This window comes from Plecotus auritus, assembly GCF_963455305.1.
Source record: "Plecotus auritus genome assembly, chromosome: 9".
Lineage (NCBI taxonomy): Eukaryota > Metazoa > Chordata > Mammalia > Chiroptera > Vespertilionidae > Plecotus > Plecotus auritus.
In genome coordinates, this window is record NC_137783.1 from 5,606,553 (window position 1) to 5,614,881 (window position 8,329).

At 46.6% G+C, this 8,329-nt stretch overlaps 1 long non-coding RNA gene across 1 annotated transcript in view; it reads right to left on the reverse strand.

Annotated features, from left to right (window-relative positions):
• The window catches only part of LOC308234420, a 109,880-nt gene extending 101,579 nt beyond the window's left edge, over positions 1–8,301 (reverse strand). The window contains exons 1-2 of the long non-coding RNA XR_013959056.1: positions 8,138–8,301; positions 7,521–7,586 (exon numbers count right to left, since the gene is read on the reverse strand). This is a non-coding gene — a long non-coding RNA (uncharacterized lncRNA). The remainder of the gene's footprint in view (positions 1–7,520; positions 7,587–8,137) is intronic.
• Between the last annotated feature and the right edge of the window lie 28 nt (positions 8,302–8,329).

Below are 8,329 nucleotides of genomic sequence, written 5' to 3' on the forward strand. Positions count from 1 at the left end.
TCATCCCAGCCTGCCCATCACCCCTGAGTGGGGGTGTCACTCTACTCTGGGCTTAAAGGGTGAAATGGGGTCAGTAGCCATCTACATGGCCCCCCAAGAGTATGTTTGGACCCCACTTGTCTCGCCCAGGAGGAAAAGTAGTGCAGCCGATGAGCTCACACTGCACCCTCCTGGTTGGTCTTAGGGAAACACGGCTCCCTAGCCCATCACTCCAGGCAGAAAGCAGGCGTGACTAGTAAAGGGGCTCATCAGAAAGGTTCCCCAAGAGAAGGCAGAGCTGAGCTGAGGACAAGACCAAAGCACAGCTTCCCCAGTTGGTGGGGTGGGTGGGACCCTCCTCCTGGGGCGCCTCAAAGTCATCTGATTAATTTCCCCGACACCTCTCCCAGGAGATGAAAAGACTCACATTGTCCAGGAGCCTTTGAAGTACAAAGACCTTTTTTAGATATACAGAATTCCTTAGCTACCGAGACAAATGGAGGAAGATCTGACATTTATTGCGCATAATTTAAATTCAAATGGGCTCCCAATAAAGGGAAATGACAAGACAGTCTGAACTGCATGCCTTGGATTCTGATCCTTTCGCTGACGTGGGGACTCAAAGTGTTTTAGATCTATCTGCCTCAAGTTCATAATTCAGAAAACAGACCAAATTGTGAGGATTGTGAAGCTAGTATTTTTATTCTTGAAATTAAGTTATCTCCGTCCGTGTATTATTTCTTTAAAAAAGAAAAAACAGCCCTGGCTGGTTTGGCTCAGTGGATAGAGCATCAGCCTGCGGACTGAAGGGTCCCAGGTTTGATTCCAGTCAAGGGCACATGCCTGGGTTGCGGGTTTGATCCCCATTGGGGGACGTGCAGGAGGCAGCCAATCAATGATTCTCTCTCATCATTGATGTTTCTATCTCTCTTTCCCCTCTCCTTTCCTCTCTGAAATCAATAAAGATACATTTAAAAAAAATATTTAAAAAAAATAAAAAGAAAATAAAAAAGAAAAAACACTTAGAATGAGCAAGTGTTTTTCTCACTTTTAAGAATCTGATTTAAAAATAGGAAACATCACATCGCTGACAATGTTCCAAAACACAGAGAAGTACACAGGTGCGGATGGATGCGGCATTTAGAGAGAAAAGATTTCCCCAGAGGTACGGGCACATTTCCTCATTTCCTCCAGTCCCAGCTGTGCATGATGCAGAGTCCGGGGTCTGGTCGTCTGCAGGCCCACAACCTCGCTCTGTTGCTGCAAACAAGCAGAGGGTGGAGAAGACCCAGTACTTCTGTGCAGGAAGGGAGGGGTGGTGGGGGAGGCTGAGTGGGAGAGAGGGCGAGTTCCTGCAGGACTGGCCCTCTGGGCCAGGGGCTCACAGCTCCACACACAGGCTCCTCCTGCCCCTCCACACCCAACAGCCTGCACTGAGCTGAGCCCAGCACTGGAATGGAAGACTCAGGACACACAAGCTTCTAGTGGGAGAGTGGATACAGGAGGGAGAGGAGGGTCCTGAGGACTGAGAGGGCAGGGAGAGGGAAGGAGAGAGAAACTGGGTACTGGGAAGAAACTGCCAAAAGGCCCCAGTCAAAGGCACTGGAAACAATACCGAGAAGAGCAGATGGAGGTGACGTCCTGGACCCAGAAATCTGGGGACACAGGTAAACGCGGTGTGGCCCCCTTAGTGCATGAGGGGGCTTTAACATCGCAAAGTAGTCTCTCCATAGAGAAAGCTATTCTATTGAATGTGTTATGTGATAAAAATGCAAATGACAGTGCAATCTGTGAGCATCTCAAAAGTCCTGTGATGCCACATTCCCAGAGGGACGATTGTCACACCCTGTGGTTTACACACCGACTAACCAAGCTGGGACATCAGGCCGGCCCAGGAGGCCAGTCAGCCCGAGAGCCCCCTCCCCTTGTCCCACTCAGTGTCGCTTGTAGGACAACCTGCTTCCTTCTCTCAGCCTCCACGGGAGAAAGTTCATGTTTATTGAGCCTCTGACACTCTCCACAGTGCTGGGTGCAGGGTCGATATAATGAACTCCAAGTGCCTGCTTTTCCAGGAATGATTTCTCCAGCGTGGCTCAGGGCTCACTGAGTCATGGCATCAACTGAATCAGCCACAGCGGCCTGATGCTTCCCACAGCCATTCTCCCATCACCCCTATGAAGACAATCTTGGGAGGGGGTGCAGCCAGTTCAGTTCATGGGCCATGGCACGAGGGTGTATTTCTGGCAAGGCAGTTATAGTTTAGGCAGAGCAAGTGCTGGGGTCCTCCCCGTGGCTTACCCATGCCATGAAAGGGGGTTTGGGGTGTCACCTCCCCTTGTTTTGGGCCACAGCTTTGAGGTTACACGCGGGCTTCAATTTTTATTTATTTTTTTAGAGTGGAAGGGAAGAGGAGAGACAGAGAAACATCGATGTGAGTGAAACCCATCAATTGGTTGCTTCCTGCACACTCCCTGACTGGGGCCAGGAACTGAGCCTGCAACTGAGGTACATGCCCTTGAATTGAACCCGAGACCCTTCAGTCCGAGAGCCAATGATCTAACCACTGAGCAAAGCCGGCCAGGTCCTGAGCTTCGATTCTGAGTGATTGTGAAGCCTCAGGAAAGGCACTTGACCTCTCTAAGCCTCTGTTTCCTCATCTGAAAATGAGTAGATGGTAGGTCTTGTGAGCATTAAATGATACGCATGTGAAGTGCTCAGGGCTGCTCCGGACTCTCGGAGAGCATTGGTGGTGCCGCTGAAAGTAGAGGCCGGCTCCGCATGCTTGGACCCGCCAGCCCTTGCGAGGTGCCCTTCTGCTGGACACAGGCACGGTCCAGCACGTCAACGTGAGTCAGTGATTGAACTAAGTGCCTAGATGCACAGACAGCAAAGACAGCAAGACGGATGAGTGGATACAAGTCCGTTTATTGCACACATACACACTGTATTCGTCGTCTTCTGCTGCCCTAAGAACTGCCACAACATAATGGCTTCAGACAAGGCCCATCTATTCCCACAGTTCTGGAGGTCGGGATGGGCTCAGGATGGCTCACCTGGCGATGGGCCTCGGCTGAAATCATGGTACCTGTCAGCAGGGCTGCACAGCTTTCTGGAGGCTGAGAACAAGCCTACATCCAAGCTCTCAGCTGAATTCCGTTCCAGTGGTTCGTTGTAGGACTACGGGCCATTTCTGGCTGGCTCTCAGCCAGGGCTGGGCTTTGCTCCTAGAGGCCATGTCCCTTCTCGTGTTTTCCACGTGGCCCCTCCACCAACAGCAGGTCACGTCCCTCACACACTCTGCATCTCACTGTACAGCTGGAGAAAATGCTGTTTTTCAAGAGCTCATGTAATTAGACTGGCACGTACACATAATCCCAGATAATCTCCCTATGTAAAAGTCTGTAACCCTAATATAGTCAAAGTCCCTTTGACCACATCATGTGATATCACCCTTTGCTTTGTGTGTGTGTGTGTGTTTTAACATATCTTTATTTATTTCAAAGAGGAAGGAAGAGGGTGAGACAGAAACATCAATGATGAGGGAGAACCATCAATTGGCTGCCTCCTGCACGCTCCACACTAGGGATAGAGCCCCCAACCCGGGCATGTGTCCTGACAGGGAATTAAACTGTGACCTCCTGGTTCATGGGTTGATGCTCAACCACTGAGCAACACCGGCGGGGCAAGAACTTTTTTATCAAACCATAAAAAGTTATGAAGAAACCTTAAATGCATATTACTAAGTGAAAGAAGCCAACTATAAGACATGCTGGAAAAGTAAAGCCATGGAGACAGTAAAAAGGTCAGTGGTGGCCAGGGTTTGGGCGTAGCAGAGATGAAATGGTGGAGCACAGAGGATTTTTTTAAAATATATTTTTATTGACTTCAGAAAGAAAGGAAGAGGGAGCGAAAGAAAGAAACATCAATGATGAGAATCATCAATCGGCTGCCTCCTGCACCACCCCCATTGGGGATCGAGCCCGCAGAGCCCACAACTGGGTCATGTGCCCTTGATCTGTTATTGAACTGTGACCTCCTGGTTCATAGGTCGACACTCAACTACTGAGCCACCACAGAATTTTTAAGGTATTAAAATTACTCTGTATGATATATAATTAGATAGATACATATCTCTATATCTATAGGTAGGGTACACCTATGACAACTCTGAGCTAGCTACTTAAAAACAATCCACACTTGGCATTTTAAATGGTACTTAGTCACTGAAATCTAAATAAATCAAATAATTTTTTAAAGGTATGCAAATAAGAACAACTGTGATTTCTTTCAAATGTTTAAGGTATAAAGGAAGGCAGCTCTCTATGTTCAAAAATGTTACTTTTGTGTTTTTTAAATTTTAATTTAATAGTAACTAATTAAGGAATGACTATAGTCTAAACTAAAAGTAATTATCTTGCCTGCCATCACTTCAAAAGGCATCTTTAACACACATTAAAGCGTTTGCATATGAGAGTGTCTGATGCGTAGCCCACTCTTTTCAACTGCTCAGGGCAGGGGTCCTCAAACTTTTTAAACAGGGGGCCAGCTCACTGTCCCTCAGACGGTTGGAGGGCCGGACTATAGTTTTAAAAAAAAACTATGAACAAATTCCTATGCACACTGCACATATCTTATTTTGAAGTAAAAAAAACAAAACAGGAATAAATACAATATTTAAAATGAAGAACAAGTAAAGTTAAATCAACAAAGTTACCAGTATTTCAATGGGAACTATGGGCCTGCTTTTGGCTGAGATGGTCAATGTCCGGTTCCATATTTGTCACTGCTAGTCGTAACAAGTGATGCAAGTGTGCATCAGTTAGTCTAGATCTGGTTGGAGATTTCAGATGTTTCATTCTGGAAGAAGTCTGTTCACAAACATAAGTGCTGCCAAAGATGGTTGCCATTTTGAGTGCATGGTTCCTGAGATTAGAATAGGGCTCAGAGGGGAGAGATGCATAGAAATTAGGAAGGCTGCTTGACTTGAATGCGTCTTTCAGAGAGTCACAATTCTGCAGTTCAGCCAGTTCCATTTGGTAAATTGTATCCACATTTTCAATGTCAATAGAAAATGGGTTACGGAAAAGCTGTATGTCCTGTTCATGGAGATGAAGCTCTTTAAATCTAAATTGGAACTCCTTTTGCAACTTTTCCAGTGAATTCACACGTTTTGTTTGGGAATGCAACCAATGGTTTTTCCGCTAACAGATTTTGAGTTGTGGGGAGATGGCAGAAATTTTCCTCCTTCACTTGTTTGATGAGGAGGCCTAATTTTACTTCAAATGCTTTCACATGTGATTGCATATCACAGATGAGCTTCCCCTTTCCTTGAAGTTGCACATTGAAACTGTTGAGTAGCTCTGTTACATCTGTCAGAAAGGCAAGGTGCCATTTCCATTCTGCATCATTGAGCTCTGGTACTTCTTTGTTTTTTGAAAGCAGAAAAGCTGTAATCTGTGGAAATAAGTCATAGAAATGTTTCAAAACTCTCCCTCGACTCAGCCAACAGACTTCTGTGTGGTACAGAACATCTTCATAGGCAACATTTAGCTCAGACAGAAATTCCTGAAATTGTCTGTGGTTTAGTGCATTAGCTCTAATGAAGTTAACACAAGATACCACAATTTTCGTAACAGAGTCCCACTTCAGTGATTTACTACACAGCACTTGGTGGATGAGGCAGTGTATGGCTATTGGATGAGAATGGTTATATTTGTCCATCTCTTGGTTAATGCGAGCAATTACTCCTTTCTTAGACCCCACCATGCTAGGAGCACCATCAGTTGTCACACTGGTTAGTTTAGCCCAGTCCAGCTCCAAACCATTCACAGTTTGGCAAACCTTTTCATAGATATCCTCTCCTGTAGTTGTTCATTTGATGCTTTGCAGTGCAGCAAGCTCTTCTATGACTTCAAAATAGTCATTCGTCCCACGAATAAAAATTAGAAGTTGTGCAGAATCACGAACATCATTACTTTCATTGAGTGCCAAGGAAAAATAGGAAAGTTTTTTCGTGAAGTTTTGCAAATGCTGATGCAAATTGTCTCCCATTTCTTCAATCGTTCGTGTAATTGTAGGTCCTGAAAGACTCACTGTACTAAATAAATCGGCCTTTTCTGGACACATCTCTTTGGCAACAGAAAGAAGGCATTCTTTAACAAATTCTCCCTCCACGAATGGTCTGCCAGTGCACGCTATTAGCTTGGCAACTTGAAAACTTGCTCGCAGTGATGAAATATTTAGCTGCTTCTGCTTCACAAAAGTATTTTGCTCAGTTGTCAATGTATTTTTCAGTTTCAATATTTTACCTTTTCTCACTTCTCCGACCAAACAATCATATTTATCTTTATTTTGAGTTTGATAGTGTCGATGCAAATTGCATTCTTTGAACACAGACACTATATTCTGGCATATCAAACACACAGCTCTTTCCTTGTACTGCATGAAAAAGTAATCATAAGTCCACTGTTCTTCGAATATCCTACACTCCGAGTCAATTTTTCTCTTTCTTGATATCATTGTTTCCTAGGGATTCCAAATTGCTATTAGTAAAATACCAATATATATATATATATATATATATATATATATATATATATATATACACAGCACTACAAAAACAATATACCAGCAATAACTTTGCCCACACAAAGACATATAGACTGCACTGCCCATCAATGCAGTCTGATCAGTGTCCACCAATGCAGCCTTGCCAGTCCACATCATTTCAGCCTCACCAGTGCCCATATCGGTGGAACTCCGCTTTTACCTCAGGCTCACACTGGTGCGGTGCGGGAACCAGCACCATTACCGAGCCGGTTCCTCCACCACCTTTCCAGTTCACACTACCCTGTGCGAACCACACTGCAATCTGTGAACTCGCACAGGAATCCGATCGCATGGGTGAGAAGACTCATGCGATCAGATTCCACTGCAGGAAAAAAAAAGGCACATATGCCTTTTTTCTTCCGAATCTAATGTGAGTTCAGCCATACAAGCATATGGCTGAACTCACACTGCTCAGAGATCGCAACAGTGTGAACCGGGGCTTACACAGCATACAACATACAACATCATACACAACTGAATAGCAATCAAAATATAAATGCACTTACTGTCAATTAAATTGGGTTTCCTACTCCTCGGCTGTCTTCAGAGCCGGATTAAGTTCCCATGGGGCCCTAGGCAGATTACCAGTTTGGGGCCCCCATGCAATAACACTGACCGCTGACCATTTGCGGTAACACTGATGGCTGACAATTCGCATTAATACTGAGCGCTGACCATTTGCATTAACACTGAGCACTTACAATTATCATTACCACTGAGCACTGACCATTTGCATTACCTCTGAGCACTGACAATTTGCATTAGCACTGAGCGCTATTTGCGTTATCACTGTGATGCAACTCCCCTAGAAACCACCCCCAACCAACTTTAAAAAAAAAACAGGCTCTCCTAACTTCAAAAAAAGGCGCCCCCTATCTGCAAAAAAAAAAAGACCTAACTTTAGAAAAAAATAAATCCTAACTTGTTCTTACCTAGGTTCTCAGGCAGCAGCAAGCTCTGCACAGGCAAGCTCGTTACTCCTCCAATCACACCTGAGACTGAAATGACAGAAAGAAGGAGGGGAGTCAGAGAGTGGGGCGCACATTCCACACATGTGCACTGCGGGCCCTGGACCAGTCGGCTGCCAAGCAGGACAGGCAGCGGCGGCAAAAACACCCGGCTGGCCCGATAAATGTCCTTGGCGGGCCGCATGTGGCCCGCGGGCCGTAGTTTGAGGACCCTTGGCTCAGGGGGTAGACTGGCTAAATCTACAGGTGAGAAAAGGGGGTGCCGACCCTTTCTCTGCTCGCCTTCAAGCAAAGTTGCAACTCACTGCCGGGAATTCTCCTCGCTTTCTCCTAAACGCGCTGGAAACAGGTCTGCAGCGTCCACTGCAGGCTGCTGTGGTCCAGGTCAGAACCGGTATCCCACCGGCTACAACCAGTGGTCCCTTCCCGCGCGCATCAAGCAGCCTTGACGGCCAACCACATCCTTCCCCTCCTCACCGCCGGGACTCCGGAGTCCACCTCACCACTCGCCACACCCCTCTCCTTCGGGTTCTGTTCTCGGGCCCCTTTCCCACCTGTCCTCCCTCCCGGGGTGAGCTCACCTAGTCTCTCCAGGTTGCCAACAAAGACGAACGGACGTCCCGGGCTCACGCTGTGTCGAAGAAAAGGGACGCGGATCAGCAAGGAGGCCGGGAGAACAAGCTCACGTGCGGCGCGCTCCAGGTGCGGCCCGGACCCTGACGCTCCGCCCACTCCCTCGGAGCGCGCTCCCATTGGCCGACACGCTTGGTGGG